The sequence below is a fragment of the Leptodactylus fuscus genome, chromosome 1 (genome assembly GCF_031893055.1).
Source record: "Leptodactylus fuscus isolate aLepFus1 chromosome 1, aLepFus1.hap2, whole genome shotgun sequence".
In the NCBI taxonomy this organism is placed as follows: Eukaryota; Metazoa; Chordata; class Amphibia; order Anura; family Leptodactylidae; genus Leptodactylus; species Leptodactylus fuscus.
The window spans coordinates 219,360,498-219,378,409 of NC_134265.1; the positions used below are offsets into that span (position 1 = coordinate 219,360,498).

The window sequence follows — 17,912 nt, forward strand, 5'->3', positions numbered from 1 at the left end:
GTTCGCAGGGATTTGTTATAAGGGAGTTACAGTAAAGCCAGAGAAGCAACTACCATGTTTTGACTTAGTGTGTCTAGAAACACTATGTTTTTCGAAACCGTTATTGACGTTAGATCTGTGTTTCTTTATTCTATCACGCAAAGACATAGTTGTAAGTCCTATGTATTGCATCCCGCAGGGACATGTCAAAATATAGATAACATAAGTAGAGGAACAGTCAAGTCTGGACTTTATTGGGAACCTTTCATTCATAGACTTACTGGTAATTTCATTCAGGTTGTGTGTCATATTTAGACAACATTTGCATCTTGAATGTCCACATCTAAAGCTACCTGTGACCTTATTAGTTACTAAGACATTTATTTTTTTTGTTATTGGGTTGTCTCAATTTACTGGGGGTGACTATACTTTTCAACGTTCGCGCCCTCCTATAAGTTATGGCTGGTTTTTTGGGGAGTGTTTTCTTTAAGTGCTGATCGTTGAGTAGGATGTGGTTCTCTAAGATCTTACGGATAGAATGGTGAACCACATTAAAGGTGTTGATAAAGTTCGTGGCCTTTTTAGCAACCAGGCACTCCCTCTGAGTGAGGTTCCCAGCTTTAATCTGGGCCTCCTTAACGATAGAGTCAGGGTATTTCTTTTCTTTAAATCTCATGGCCATTGTTTTGCTCTGAGTTTGATAGTCTGATTCATTCGTGCAGTTCAGTTTCGTCTCAATCTTTTGAACTGCCCAAACGGGACGTTCTTCTTCCATTTATGATAGTGAACACTCTTGTGATTCAGCAGACTGTTGCTATCCACTTTTTTGAAAAAAGTTTTAGTCTGGATCCCTTTTGTGTTTCCCATCAACACCAGGTCTAAGTACTCTATCTCTGTTTTGTCAATTTTACCTGTTAATTTTATCCCCCAGTCATTACTATTAAGATAAGTGGTGAATTCATGAAATGATTCAACCGACCCTTCCCAGATGAATAATAAATCATCGATCGTAACGTTTGTACATTCTGATGTTGTTAGTCCAGGGGTGTGAATTTAATATAAAGGTTTCCTCATAGCGACCCATGAAAAGGTTGGCAAAGGCCGGTGCAAATTTAGTCCCCATCGCTGTACCTTTTACTTGAACATATGTTTACAATCCTGTGCTTCTGTACTTATGTTTTGTTATGATAGACCGATGTGTGTGTTATTATAATTATGGTCTATTCAAGTGTATATACAACCATGATTATGTTTTTATTTTTATATATGATCTCTGTGCCAATCCTTGTTTTGTTGTGTCCTTGCCATTTTAACAGACTTTTATATGGTATTTTTTGTTTTGTGGTTTTGTTTTTCTATATCAATAGGATACGTGTGTGTATTGGTTATACACTTGAAAAAGGGGTATTCCCCAAAACACTGTCCAATGCGTCGTGTGTAAGAAACCTCAATAAAGTGTGTGTTTATTCAACGTTTATGGAGTAGCGCAGTGTCCGTTCCATCCACCGGTCATTCTTCTTATTTGCTTCTCCCCATGGGGGTGTTGGATGTTCCCCCTGCTGCTGTTTGTTTCCAGTTCACAAGTCTTCTGATTGTCAACCACTTCGGACTACCATAGAAGGTGACAGTAGCGTGTTGCTCAGTACACCATTTAATGTGCTAGAAACCAGCACCCGGCAACCAAGTTATTCCACCCTCTCACCCACCGATAAAAAATCTTTTTGTTTCTCAGGAGATTTATTGAAACATTTCTGTATTTACAGGATGACAGCTCCAAAGTCTTTAAAATATATATTCTTGAAATTCAGGAAATATACTCCTTAATGTTTTGTAGACCAGGAACCACACAGCAGCTTAGGACACTTTGGGAGATCTTATTTGTATGGGCATGATACCATGCTTTCGTCTTCTCATCATAATATTCATCAGTGAAAGTGGTGCTGAAGCTATTCCTGCCACCACATAAAGGTGGTCATCTATCACTCCAGTGCCAAAGTTTCTGCGCTGCTTCAGTATATTTGGTGCCCTACACCAGGGCTTAGTGATGGGGCTATAAGTCTCAACAGACCGCAGGCAATTCTGTCCATCATAACCACTAATCTGTTGAAGAAAAATGAAGAACTATAAATTTCAGTCAATCCCAAAAAATCTATATAGAAAATGTAAGGTAACAATGGATTTATCTCTAATGTATCTAATTAAATGAATTATAATATTTAAGAATTAAAATATTTTTTTCTCGAGCATTTTTTTGGTTGCTTGTCAAACTCATATCTATATTATTGCAGCCTGCGCAAATTAGACAAAAATCTGAAAAAAACTTTTTTTTTTCTGCTCCATTCATCAATACGTAGAGTGAGATTTTTTTTGTTGCTACTCAAAAGTCATATATACAAAAAAAAACTTTTCAAAAATTCAGTTCAAATCATTACAAATCGATTCACTTATCTCTAGCTATGCCCCTCTTGTCTCCTCTGTTCTCTATGTGCAGTAGGCCACAGATATCAATACACACCTTGTCCCCTTAAGGAAGACCAGTGATTAAAAGCCAAAAATGGGACATGCACGGTAAGCCTGAGATTAATCAGACTGACAAAAAAGATGGTCAGGTCAATCTGCTGACTCCATTTATCATTTAGAGATGGTCAACCCCTTTATAGAAGTCAGTGAGCCACTACAGGCCTGGAGCTAAAGTTTCTTCCATTTATATTATAATTAACTTGACGCTGAAAGAGAAAATGTCCATTATCATACCGCAAATACTTTTCCTCTATAGTCCGTGACGCCAACTCCAGTACGTCGGCTTTTCATTGGGATGATGTAGCTCCACTGCTTGCTTTCAGGCATTATAGATCTCAGCTGCAGAAAGGCAATCCTGTCCATTGGATCCACCACATATATAGATCTGAATTAAATAAAGAATGGGCAATAATGTAGCAACCTGCTTCTATATTAACATTATATAGAAGATTTTTGTAAGCAGGTCCTCCAGACTTAGAGATCAGGACTAATTCCTAGCCTAATTACTAATTATACAGTTTGCAACACAGAAAATAAAAGTGTAAAAAAGAAAGTTCCAAAAATTTAGCTAGGGCTGAAGGTATAGACATCAAAGTCTCCTTACTTTTCTATCAAGGGTGGTGGCACCAGCATCCTTCCTTTGCTCATGCTTACAGGAAATCAGAATCCACTGGTTGGCATCAGGATCATAATGTTCAACTGTATTTAGAGTCTCTTGTCCATCAAAGCCGTCCATGGCATAGATATAATTATTCAGGACTGTAACACTGACATATTTTCTTTTATAATTCATGAAGGCTGCTCATGCCATGTCTTCTTCACTGGGTCAAAACATTTGACACTTCTCAAGTAGCCCACACTATAAAATCCACCGATGAAATAAACGTGGCCGTTGAGATATGCGGTGCCATGAGCCGATCTTGAAATTTCAGAATTGTTTTTAAAATCCGATTTCCAATCATTTTCCATTCAAACCTGATCCCAATTCCAATCCCAATGCAAGTCAATGAGATTTTTTTAATAATCGAAGATCGGATTTTAAAAACGATCCTATTTACTACAAAGCATGTAGTCCAAAAATTGTTTAAATTTTTGGATTCCACGCTGTGTAGTGATTAAAAAAAAATCCCCTCTAGTGTCCGCTTACCTGCACAGATCCACTGCCGCTCCCAGTTCTTCTTGGTCCGGTCCGGTCTTTGTCTCTCCTTCACAGGCCTTCAGAGCATCGCCACCTCCCTAGGCTAGTGTTAGAGATGATGGGTGTAGGCGGGGCTTGTTGTGGCTTAGGAGAGTGTGGACGGGGAGATGTGAGTGCATCATTCACATCTCCCCTCCCAGTACACGCCCACACTCTCCTAAGCCATAAGCCCCACCTTCTCCCAGCATCTCTATAATACTAGTCTATGGGGGCAGAGGGCGCTCTGAAGGCATGTGAAGGAGAGAGGACCAGACCAGAAGAGGGCAGCGGCAGCACTTCTGTGCAGGTAAGTTGAGCGAAGTTCGCGAGTAGATAGATACTACTGTACATTGACTTGTCTATCTACTTGTGAACTTGCCTCGTCGTCCTCACAGCAGCGCAGCACACAGTGATTTACTGCAGCCTGCCACTCTACTGCTTTGTCCCTGTTTTACCGTATATTCAGCTGAGTATATGGTAAAACAGGGACGAAGCAGAAGAGTGGCAGGCTGCGGTAAATCCATAGGATTGAATGGACTCAGCCGGCACGCAGGAGTTAAGTGGCCGCCCGCTTCCATTCATACCTATGGGTGCTAAGCTTTTCCTACAATGATTGGCCAGTAGCCAAGCATTATGGGAAATAACCTCCGATCTCGATCCCACCCAAAAAGATCGAGATCGGAATTCCGATCACGATCGTGAAATTTACTCGATCACCAATCGGAATCTGAACATTTCCAATCCCGATTGCCCAACCCTAATGATAGGCTCTAGGTTTCTCCTCTGCATATGTAATGCTAATCCCCTGGTTGGCTCGGGTGTCATAAGACCTGATGTTGTTAGTGAGTTCTGCGCTATTACAGCTACCAAAAGCAAATAAAATTGCGTATGTAGGCATGGTCTCACCATGTTAGGCCTCAGTGTGAGAGCAGTATTAATGATGGCTTTGCAGTCCTCATTGTCTTTCACATACTTGTTGACTATGACATTGTTCAGGATGTATTCTTTAATAATCAGGGCCAAGCGAATCTAGCAAGAAATATAAGAGGGTTAAGACATTTTATTAAAAAAAAAACCCACCCAAATTATCACTGATCTATTTCGGTTTTAAGATGCCCATAAACATATGTTGGTGGTCATTACAATGTGAATGGCTACATACAGAAAATTGTTAGGAAAAATGTTTTATTATGTCAGAATATTAACTTCCCTATTGAATAAACAAACACATTAAACATATTTCAACATGTATCTTTATGCAAAGGTTAAAGGGGTTATACTGTTCACTGGATAACCTTTATTACTAAAGACACCCCTTTTATTGTTGTTGTAGAGTGCAACTGTGGAGATGAGGCCTCTTGTGCTTCCACAGCTGACACTCCAACTCTCAGTTTCACAAACAACTCCACCCTATTCAATGGGTCTGTTGTCCAAGTAGTGGGGAGTCAGAATATCAGTAAGAATTGAAGTGGCTGCAGAGATGGAAGAGGAACAAGTATTCTGGCCTGCCCAGCTGTCTCTGCAAATAAAGTAAATGGGGCTTCCGGGGACCAAGGTGTATATTATCCAGTGCAGGTAAAGCTTTATTATTCCCCGGATATACAGTATATGCTAGGAGGGAACCATACATCCAGTCCCTGATATAGTGAAACAGCATGGAGCCAGAGGCTGGACACTGTTATGGTAGCTCTGTTCCTTTTAACACTGTAGTCATACCTGAGGGAGAAGAATTCTCATGTACTCTTTTCTTTCTGCAGGAACGTAGTCTATCCATCTGACAACAGCCTCAAATACTATACTCTCCTCTGTGACATTTAATTCATTCTTTTCTATCAGGTCTCTAAGTTCTTCTAGCGTAAACTCAAAGAACTTGTCTGATGTCTTAACTAGTTCTTCCAAGTGATGGAGGATGTGAGTCTTCTGGCAGAGATCAGGGCAGAGGGAATGGTTGGTAATTCTCCATATGTCCATGAAGTTTTCAAGATCAATCTTACGTGCGATAAATTTGCTGCACAGATTGACAATTCCCATGACATTAAACTGGTCAGCCGCAATAAAGAGGTCCATTACATTTTTAGGAGTTATCGCAACACTGTTGGTATAGGCATAGTCTATTATGCTCCATATGATGTTTGGGCAAACGACTGGTATGTTGTATAAGTTTCTATCTGCACTGCCCAAAACATTTTTGAAAAGAGCCCTGAAAATAGAAAATGCATAGTAAAATATTACTAACCTTTAAGTATACTGTAAATGTAAAATGCTACTATTGGGTAGTTCAGGACCAAGATTTGTTTTGGGTAAAAGAAGTTCAGTACAAACCAAACCTTACATTGGCTTAAAACATAGTGTATAACACTGTCAAGGCTACTAGGAGCCTATCTATAAAACATAGTGTATAACATTGTCAGGGCTACTAGGAACATATCTATAAAACATAGTGTAGAACACTGTCAAGGCTCCTAGAACCTATGTATAAAATATAGTGTAGAACACTATCTAGGCTCCTATCTATAAAACATAGCGTAGAACACTGTCAAGGCTCCTAGAACCTATGTATAAAATATAGTGTAGAACACTATCTAGGCTCCTATCTATAAAACATAGCGTAGAACACTGTCAGGACTCCTAGGAACCTATCTATAAAACATAGTGTAGAACACTATCTAGGCTCCTATCTATAAAACATAGTGTAGAACACTGTCAGGACTCCTAGGAACCTATCTATAAAACATAGTGTAGAACACTGTCAGGGCCCCTAGGATCCTATCTATAAAACATATTGTAGAACAGCATCAGGGCTCATAGGAACCTACCTATAAAACATAGTGTAGAACACTCTAAGGCAGGGGTGCTCACACTTGTACAGGGGTTGAGCTACTTAGAAATTGGCCAAGTCAAAATGATCTACTGTGTGGGCAGGGCCTGGGTCTACTGTGTGGGCGGGGCCCACAAGTCTAACAAGACTGGGCAGGGCTTAACAAGTTTAAGGGGCGGGGCCTGTTCTGATGCAGACGTTCTGATTGGCTCAGAGCTCACATGGCACTTCCTGGGCACCCAGCACAGAGCCGACACCACTGCCAGTAATGCCGGTGCCCACAGCACAGACCCCCAGGCTCCTGCCCGCGGCCGCCTGGAGAGTGGGGAGCGTGTCATCCACCGGAACTGCTGCTGCTTCTGTCCCATGTGTCTCGGCGGCGGAGGGAAGACTTCCCTCTGCTCCACCACCAAGACACACGGGACAGAAGCAGCAGCAGCTCCTGGGCATGACGCGCTCCCCACTCTCCAATCTGACATGGAAACTAGGCAGGTTTGCGGCCCAGGCCCCGCTCACACAGCAGACCGCACCTGCAATGAACGCTTCTGGCTGTGTCATGCGATCGACCGGTAGATCGTAATCGACGTATTGGGCACCCCTGCTCTAAGGGCTCCTAGGAACTTATCTTAACCCCTTCCCGACATCCGCCGTAATAGTACGGCGCTGCCGGGAAGGACTTCCCGCAAACCGCCGTACTATTACGGCGGCTGTATGGTGCGCACACAGAACCTGTGCGCGCACCATGCGCTGCGTGTGTCAGCCGTATGCTACGGCTGACAATGCCCCATGACACCCGCGGTCGGAACCGGGTCCGACCGGGTCGGTCAACTTGACTGCCGGCATCTCCGGGGTTTCGCTTTAAAATGGTTTCGGGGGTGCCAGTGTTCATAGGGGGCAGCCCGGGGTCTGATCAGTGACATCACGCACCTGGTTGATCCTGCCCGAAAAGGAAGCTGTCAGCCTGTGTGTCTACACACATAAGTTTAAAATAAATTAGAAATAAATAAAGTCCCAAAAAATGTTCAGTAAAAAATAATCAAATGGTCAGATGAAAACCAAAATGTTACCAATAAAAAGCAGAGGTCATCCCGCAAAAAATAAGCCCTCAACCAGCTCTGTCTAGCGAAAAATAAAAATGTTATGCCTTTCAGAAGATGGCGATGCAAAAATAATTGATTTTTTTCCCTGAATTGAATTTTATTCTGCACAAATAGCAACGCATTAAAAAATAATATAAATGAGGTATTGCTGTAAACGTACCGACCCACAGAATAAAGGTAACATGTTACTTATGCTGTACGCTGCACGGGAAAAAAATAAATGCTAAAAAGCAATGCCAGAATTGATGTTTCCTTTTACATCCCACCCAGAAAGAATTAATAAAATGTAGTCAATAAGTTATAGGCCCCAAAATGGTGGCATTGAAAAGTACATCTAATACCGCAAACATCAAGCCCTCATATGGCCACTGTCAGGATACGGAGTCGCCGCGGTCTCCTTGCTGCGCGGCGTCTCCCTGGGAGACGTGTTAGGAGTTCTATTGGGTGTGCTTAGGTCATTAAGGGTTAATCTTTTCCTTGCCTTCAGTCTCCATGCCATTAGCCATCAGGTGTGTTCTCTGCTGCTATTTAAACCCCACCCAGGCATAGATGCTTGCCATCCAGTCACTTTGTGTTTCCTGGTCCCCCTGCTCAGTCTGATTCCCTGTCTGTTTGTATTCCATATGTTTCTTGGTTTATTTACCCGGCTTGTATTTTTGACATTCCCTTGTCTTTTGATTTGGTACCTTTTATTATATCTCCTGGCTCGACCTCTTGCTCGTCTGACCTCGCCTTCTCTTCTGTGTCTTGCTGGGACTTGTGGTCCTCCTTGTGGTTCCATGCTGTTTAGTCTTTTGTTTTGCATTGTATTTACACTGTGCTTTCTGTTTAGGTGTGACCCCGTGACTCCAGTCCCTAGCACTTTCAGGGCCTCCTCTCCCCTTATCCTAGCCGCCGGATAGAAGGTTAGGAGCCGTGGTAGGCGCACTTCAATTAGGAAGTGCATTGGTCTGCCTCATCTCAGATATTACAGCATAGTTATAGCTGCAGGGCCTGCGACCCCTTTTGTCATTAGCTGCACAGTGTTGCTGTGTCACTTTGCACTGCCTGACCCTGACTCCAATCCTTACAGCCACATTGCCAGAAAATAAAAATAAAAATCTAGCTTGTACAATGTGAAGACAAAAACCCTAAAAGTCGCCAAATCATTAGGACATAAGTGGCTGCGACTAGAAGGAAATGTATAATCTGTGCGAGCGTTTTCAGGGTACACCCCATATTTAGAGCTTATGAGAGAGAATACACCAGCGCTGATCCCCCAGAATGCCCCTCTTCCCCGTCCGTGTCATAGGAGCTAGTGGGAAAATAGAATGGGATTTGGTGTACCCAATTTACTCCGCACAGCTTACACATTCACTTTGGGGTTACTATTGCTCACTACATCACTTGATAAATTCTTTGAGGGGTACGGTTTTCAAAATGGGGTCACTTTCTAGAGGTTTCCACTGTTATGACTCCTCAAGGGCTTTGTAAATGCGACATGGTTCCTGAAACTGATCTCAGCCAGATCTGCCATCTAAAAGCTCCTTGGCGCGCCTTCCCTTCTACGTCTCGCTGTGCGTCCATATATTAGTTTACACCTACAAGTGGGGTATTATGGTAGTCGGGAGAACTTGCATAACAAATTGTGGGATGCGTTTTCTCCTTTAACCCCTTGTGAATGTGCAAATTCTATGGCTAAACTAAAATATTAGTAAAATAAAATCAAATTTGAAAATTTCACCTCCATTTTGTATTAATTCCTGTTAAAGAGGACCTTTCACCACTTTTGGGCACATGCAGTGTTATATACTGCCAGAAAGCCGACAGTGCGCTGAATTCAGCGCACTGTCGGCTTTCCTGATCTGTGCCCGGTGTAAAGAGCTTACGGTGCCTTCTGCCTCGCGGCGCCTATCGCGCTGTACTGTGGAGCGGGGAGGAACACCCCCCTCCCGCTCCTGATAATGCTCATCTATAGACGAGCTGTGTGAGCAGAGGGAGGGGGGAGTTCCTCCCGGCTCCACAGTACAGCGCGATAGGCTCCGCGAGGCAGAAGGACGTCTCTGGCTAATGGTCAGAAACGCCCTTCTGACCATAGAGCACTACGGTAACGGCACCGTAAGCTCTTTACACCGGGCACAGATCGGGAAAGCCGACAGTGCGCTGAACTCAGCGCACTGTCGACTTTCTGGCAGTATATAACACTGCATGTGCCCAAAAGTGGTGAAAGGTCCTCTTTAAGCACTTATTGTTATGGTCAGCAGGGTTTATTAAAAAAATAAAACAAACTAAACCCTACGGAGCCCTCTGGGCCACTGACTGCTAACCAACCTGGTGTGAACACAGTCTAACAGTTCCTGTCACTGCAGCTAAAGTAAAGGACCAGGTATGCTCTGTTAACAATTCACAGAGCCCTGTGCAGTCAGTGCAGCCGCACAAATAAACAAACTGGCTAGCCTGAACTCCAGGACTAGCCAGAGACCATGTAAACCCTGTGTGCAGTTGTTCCACCCAACCACCCAGGCAACTACTGCCAAGCCCACTCCCAGTCACCCTGTCTGAGAAGTATTGCTAGCTGACCCTACTGAGCTTTACCACAAACACACAAGGCAACATGCTTCCTGACTAACAGAGGCATTGCTATCTCAGGGGCAATTTACTAGCTAGGGAAATTCTTGTTTACAGGCTGGAACTCATACATACATACACACACATCATTTCAGGTTTTGGAATGTGATCATAGAGCGCCAGGCGTCCAGACCAGCCCCCTTATATAGGCAAGGGGCGGTCACCAGCAAATAGCCCAGCTGCCCAATCCGAGCGTCCATTGGTCGACACACATGTCGATCAACCAGTCTACCATGCCCCGCTGTTGTAAGGCAGGTTGACCCTTGCAATCCTGGATTATGCAGAGGAACAGACAGCGACGCCCATATCATGGCCGCAGTCCTAACACTATCCCCCCCTCCACGGCGCAACGACGCCATGCGTCTCCGGGTCGGAGATGAAAATGGCGAGGAGTGAGCCAGACACGATCCCTTGGGGACAACTCCGTCCCTGACCTATGTCTGATGTCAGCTGTTGCTCTGCTCCTGTCCTTGGCCTGACTCATGGCAAAATAAACAGGCCGTGGAACTTTGCCATTTAGTACAGGACTTGGCAAGTCAGGGGAGTGTACAAGTCTAGACCCTTTATTCTGCCCAGAAACTGCGCCAACATCCAGCTTAGTGTTAGGTTTTTCCCTAGCTTTCCCTTGCGGGCAAAAACCCTCCCTGGCACCTGATGGCAGGGGACCAAAAGACTTTTTTGCAGATTTATGTTTCCTGCTTCTGCCTTGAGGAGGCGTTGCCCTTGGCAACAGGTCAGTGGCATAATTATGAGACCCAGGTACTGGCAGAGTCTTAGTAAGACCTCCTGCTTTGAAGGCCTCACCGGAGGAACGGCAGATGGTATAGCCTCCATACATCTGCCCTTGCACTCAGAACTCCACTTAATAATCTCCCCTTGCCTCCAGTCTATGACTGGTGAGTGCCGGCGTAACCATGGGAGACCTAGCATTACTGCATCAGTTAAGCCCTCCAAGATGTGAAAAGAGAGCTTCTCTGTATGCAGTGTTTTACTGTGCAGAAGCAACAGTGGCGTCTCAAATCGAATCTGAGACCCATCAACTACCTTAATCTTAATGGGGGTCTTAAGAGCTCTCATGGGCACACCATTCTGCTGGGCGAATTTGGCTGACATGAAATTCCCCATGGCCCCAGAGTCTATCATTGCTCTAGCATTAACCCAACCATTACCCAGCTTAAGGGCTACTGGGAAATGGATGTGATTATGGGACTTTTGTGTACCAAGTAACCCACCCCCGATGGACACTTGGCTAGCCTTTTCCAGTGGGGTCGAGCATTGAGGAGCAATATGCCCTCGCCTGTTGCAACGGTAACAAATCACCCCCTTAATTTTCCTACTCCTGCTGCCACCAGGAGTGGAAGCACGGGAGGTGTCCATAGGTTCCGTGGACTCCTCAACAGGCGAGGCAGTGGTAGATTTTATGACCCCCCTCTGAGACATGAGGTTACGCTCGAGCCCCCGCTCCACTCTCCTATCAGACAACTGTGTATCCACTCGAGTAGCTGAATTTATTAGGACAGAGAGGGAGGTAGAAGGATTTCGGCCTGCTAGTTCATCCTTTATATTTGAGGACTAACCTTCCCAAAAAATTGCCACCAGTACCTTGTCTGGCCAATCCAGCTCAGATGCCAAGGTTCGAAACTCGATAGCAAAGTCTCTACCGAGCTCTGGCCTTGCTTTAAATGTAAGAGCTGAGAGGCATAGGTGGACTGGGGCACTGGGCCATGAAACACCAGGCGTAGTGCTTCACACAGCGCGGCTAGTGTAACCAAGTCCGCTGCATCCCGTTCTTTTAACGGGGTGACCCAGGCCAAGGCTCTCCCAGTGAGCAAGGAAACTACAAAGGACATTTATATTTCTCATCTGGGAAGAGACTGGGACAGGCTTCAATATATGTTTTACATTGGTGAATGAATCCCCGACATCCCTGCGGCTCACCCGCATACCGCTCCGGAGGCAGGAGAGGACACTGTGACGCTGCAAGGGTCGGCAGACTACCAACCAACTGAGCCATAGCCTGTACTAACCCTTGAGATAGGTCAGAAAAATTGTTTGGGGCAGCTGGTGGAGATTGCTGTAAGTGTTGCTCGACCGCGCCCAGGCGTGTATTCAGGCTATCAACAAGATTCACTAAATGCGTTTTTGAAGTCATATTGCGGTGGGGCTCTGGCTCTATGATACTGTTATGGTCAGCAGGGTTTATTAAAAAAATAAAACAAACTAAACCCTATGGAGCCCTCTGGGCCACTGACTGCTAACCAACCTGGTGTGAACACAGTCTAACAGTTCCTGTCACTGCAACTAAAGTAAAGGACCAGTTGTGCTCTGTTAACAATTCACAGAGCCTTGTGCAGTCAGAGCAGCCGCACAAATAAACAAAGTGGCTAGCCTGAACTCCAGGACTAGCCAGAGACCATGTAAACTCTGTGAGCAGTTGTTCCACCCAATCACCCAGGCAACTACTGCCAAGCCCACTCCCAGTCACCCTGTCTGAGAAGTATTGCTAGCTGACCCTACTGAGTTTTACCACAAACACACAAGGCAGCATGCTTCCTGTCTAACAGTGGCATTGCTATTTTACGGGCAATTTACTAGCTAGGGCAATTCTTGTTTACAGGCTGGAACACACACACACACACACACACACACACACCCTGCTGCCCGATCCGAGCGTCCATTGGTCGACACACATGATCAACCAGTCGACCACGCCCGGCTGTTGCAAGGCAGGTTAACCCTTGCAACCCTGGATTCTGCAGAGGAACAGACAGCGACATATCATAGCCGCAGTCCCTGCACAATCCTAACACTTATAGGGTTAAATTACTAGGTATATGTTGCTTTGGCTTATTTAAGGGGTGCAGTTTTGAAAATGGGGTGATTTATGGGGGGGTTTAATACAAGGGTCTTTCAAAACCCCTTCATAACTGGATTAGTCCCTTTAAAAAATGGGCAATTCTTGTTTACAGGCTGGAACACACACACACACACACACACACACACACGATTAGTCCCTTTAAAAAATGGGTTTTGGAAATTTCTTGAAAATTTTGAATATTGTTGTTTCACTTGTAAATCTTCTAATGTCTGTAAAAAATAAAAGGGTGACTAAAGTTTGATGCCGACATAAAGCAGAGATCTGGGACATGAGATTTATGATATAATTTTGGCGGTCTGACTATCTGTATGTAATGCACATCATTTCAAACTTTATAAAATGCATATTTTTCAAAATTTCCACCAAATTTCCTATTTTTTCATAATTAAACACAAAACATATCAACCAAAATTTACCACTAACATGAAGTACAATGTGTTACGAAAAAACAATCTCAAAATCACTTTGATAAGTTAAAGCGTTCCGAAGTTATTGCCACATAAAGTGACACATGTCAGTTCTGAAAAATCGAACTTGGTCAGGAAGTCAAAAAGTGCCATCGGCGGGAAGGGGTTAAAACATAGTGTAGAACACTGTCAGGGCCCCTAGGACCCTATCTATAAACCATAGTGTAGAACAGTGTCAGGGCTCCTAGGAACCTATCCATAAAACATATAGTGTAGAACAGTGTCAGGGCTCCTAGGAACCTATCCATAAAACATAGTGTAGAACACTCTAAGGGCTCCTAGGAACCTATCTATAAAACATAGTATAGAAACCTGTCAGGGCTCCTAGGAACCTACAGTATCTATCTAATTTCTAGCTCTCTAAGGCAAACACAGTTGAAGTTATATCAAAGTGAAAGTGACATTATTAAACTCTGGGGTCTCTTCAGAACCTGGAATGTAATAGGTGGAGGCTCAGGGGGCGTGTAAAAAAAATAAAAATCATACACACCTTCTTTTACCTCTTTTAGGTTTCCTTGCAGAGTCCGGCACACTCTCTCTGCCTCCTCTGTGATGTCTAGTGCTTTCCCATGATGTCAGGCACCCGACATGCCCATGTCAACACTAAGGCCCAATCACAGCGATGATATCACAGGGCAGTGCCAAGCGCCGGGAGGAAGCCAAAAGAGGGAACCTTATGTATGATTTTTATTATTATTTTTGTCACCTCCCCTGAGCCTAAACCTATGAAGAGACTCCAGAGTATATATAATACAGCGTCCATTTTTGTTCGTTTAAAGCTAATCGCCATTTAACCAAAACTGAAACAATTTGGAATATTCAGATGAAATTTTTCTTTTTGCCTATTTCTATTAATAACTTCTAACCATTGATGTAAGAAACTACTATTACTAACCTCTAAGCTTACATGTAAAATACTAATATTCTTATTACAAAATTCTAAGAATAGATATAAAATACTTCTATTATTATTACTAACCTCTAATAATAGTAATACTAATTTTACTTGAGATGGGTGAACCAATTTGTTACAAACCAGGTTCGACCTGAATATTCCAAATTGTTTGGTATTTAACAAGACCAAACAAACAGTGATTTGTCTTGTGCAAGCTAAAATGGCTTCTGCCACATGTATTGTGCAGGTAAAATACAGAAGAGACACATGTCTTATGAGTCAGTGTGACATTCTAGCACCACCTTACATCAGCAGACAGCCTTTATGCCAAAAGGCAGTGATAGGTGGACTCCATAGTGTGCTGATGTCATATACACTATATGAGGTGCTATAGACACAATTGCGAGACATTAATAGTGGAGATAAGGAAGGGTCTGTGATAGCCAGGAAGTCATGGGTTTATGACACTGAGACTCGAACCATCTGGACCCAAAACAAATCTTGAGCAACTAGCCCAACATCTGTTCAAATGGGGGTACATAGGACCCCTGTTTTCAGGATCAGTGGGGATCCCAGTTGTTGAACACCCTGCTGATCAGACACTTATCTACCATCTATCCTATGTATAGGTGATAAGTTGTGAATTTGGCAAAACCCCACCAGCTTCAGAAAATATTAAACTCTCACCTGAAATAAGGGCTACAGAGGCCCAGGACGGTTTTATCAACATGAAACTCAGTGCTCTGGACTCTGATAATGGCATCACATAGCTCGCTCATGAGTGTCAACTCATTGTAGGCATTGTATGCCATGGAGCTGACTTCTGTATGAAATTCATGGCTCATCCATCTACTGCAGGTTCTTTTGGCATTGGGAGCCATGAAGCAATTTTTGCATTTCATAGGGCACCTGTTACAGTGCTCAATATCTATTATACTAGATAGATTGCGTCTTCCTACCACATTGACTTTGTGGGGAAATCGCTCAGGTAGATGCTTGTAGCAATAAGGGAAACAAGGACACAGACACTGGATTGCACACAAGTTCAGGCTTTATTCACTTGTAGTGCGTACATTGCCTTTTTAAAGGCACAGAATAAACAAAACAAAACCCTTCTCGGCTGAGAACTCACTAAACATAGGAAAACTTTTCCCTGTCTATACAGAAGCCTGTCTACCAGTCTCCCGCCTTGGCAATAACAGTGGGTGGCACAGTACCTGCTTTGTAGATTCGGTTTGGACAGGTCAGCTCTGTCTGTGTGGTCAGGCTTTGATTACCCAGCTGACCTCCCTGGTGTGGGCCTTTACCAAACACCCTTTAGGTGCCTGGCTGGAATATACTTGTCCTCCCAGACCACACCGTTCACTCTCTTACATACCCCCCCCCACCCACCCCCCTCAGTTCTGACCCCTCAGGGCAAACTCTAAACGCCAAACAATAAGCCCGAGACAAGGCATCCGCATTACCTTGCAGTTTCCCAGCTCTGTGCTCCACTGTGAACCTAGAGTTCTGAAGCGACAAGAACCACCTAGTCACCCTGGCATTCTTGTCCTTGGTCCTGCTCATCCAAGTGAGGGGCGAGTGGTCTCCAGATGGAACTGCCTCCCAAGCAGATAGTACCTCAGGGTCTCTAATGCCCATTTTATGGCCAGGCACTCTTCTTTTCTGTTGGCGTGAGTTTCCTGCTCAGTTAGGTGACCAGATGCTCTTCTCCATTCACCTCCGGAGACAGGACAGCTTCCAGCCCTACATCTGACGCGTCCCTCTGGACCACAAACTCCCTGCTGAAGTTGGGCGTAATGAAGACAGGAGATCCACACAGGGCCATCTTTAGTGCCTGAAAAGCACTTTCAGCCTGTTCATTACAGTGCACCATAATAGATCTTTTACCCTTTAGAAGGTCCGTCAGGGGAGCAGAAACAGTGGCAAAGTCGGGTATAAACTGCCTGTAATACCCAACTATGCCCAGGAATGACCTTACTTGTTTGGTGCTCAGAGGTCGAGGCCATTCCCGGATAGCGTCGTCCTTGTTGACTTGGGGTTTGATTATGCCACGGCTGATCACATACCCCAAATAGTGTGTCTCCTCCATCCCCAAAGCACACTTTTTGGGGTTGGCAGTCAGGCCAGCTGCTCTCAAAGAATCCACTACCGCTTGCACCTTGGACAAATGACTCTCCCAGTCATTGCTGAAAATGATGTCATCCAGATACGCTGAGGCGTATTTTCTACAGTATGTGGCTTTAACACTATGTCCATTAGCCGTTGGAACGTGGCTAGGGCAACATGGAGCCCGAACGGTAACACGACATAGTGAAAAAGTCCCTCAGGGGTAATAAAGGCAGTCTTTTCTTTGGCGTTATCTGTCAGGGGTACCTGCCAGTATCCCTTAGTGAGATCAAGGGTAGAGAAGTTCCGGGCCCCTTCCAGTCTTTCAATAAGTTCGTCTACCCAAGGCATTGGGTAGGCGTCAACCTTAGACACCTCGTTTAGTTTCCTGTAATCATTGCAGAAACGCAATGTCCCATCTGGTTTGGGTACTAGCACAATGGGACTGGCCCATTCACTTTTGGACTCCTCAATGACTTTTAGCATTTTCTGTACCTCCCCTGAAATGGCTTGTCGGCGAGCCTCAGGGACCCATTACGGCGTCATCCGTACTTTCACATGGGGCTCAGTAGCAATATCATGCTTGATTAGAGATGTACATCCGGGTTGCTCAGAGAACACATCTCTATTCCTAGCTACAAACTCTTTACACTCTTGTTGCTGTTTTTTTTGTGAGGGTCTCTGCTATTCCTACCCCGGCCACTACCTCTGAGTCCCAACTACAGCCTGTGGGGGTTTTACAGGAGACAGTTTAGCTAGAATCCTTTCTGTAAGCAGACTCTCTTGGTTCCCTGTAAGCAGACTCTCTCTGTCTTTTCACGCCTTTAGCAGGTTTACATGATAAAACTGTTCAGGTTTTCTCCTACCTGGTTGACGAACCTTGTAGTTCACTTCCCCTATCTTTTCTATTACCTCATAGGAGCCCTGCCATTTGACAACAAACTTACTCTCCACTGTGGGGATGAGTACAAGTACTCGGTCACCGGGTTTAAAGGTCCTTACCCTCGCCAACCTATTGTAAACACGGCTTTGAGCCTTTTGGACCTCCTGCAGATGCTCTCTAACTATAGGCATAACTGCCACTATCTTGTCCTGCATACCAGCGATATGTTCAATGATACTTTTGTGGGGAGTGGGTTCTTGCTCCCACGTCTCTTTGGCAATGTCCAATAGACCCCTAGGATGTCTGCCGTAAACCAACTTGAAAGGAGAAAACCCAGTGGATGCTTGCGGTACTTCACGGATGGCAAACATTAAGTACGGTAACAAAACATCCCTGTCTCTTCCATCCTTGCTCACCACCTTTTTCAGCATATTTTTTAAGGTTTTGTTAAACCGATCTACTAACCCATCTGTCTGGCG

At 44.4% G+C, this 17,912-nt stretch overlaps 1 pseudogene; it reads right to left on the minus strand.

The window, feature by feature from the left end:
• Positions 1–1,783: 1,783 nt before the first annotated feature.
• Positions 1,784–15,253, minus strand: LOC142213821 (kelch-like protein 10; annotated as a pseudogene).
• Positions 15,254–17,912: the final 2,659 nt, after the last annotated feature.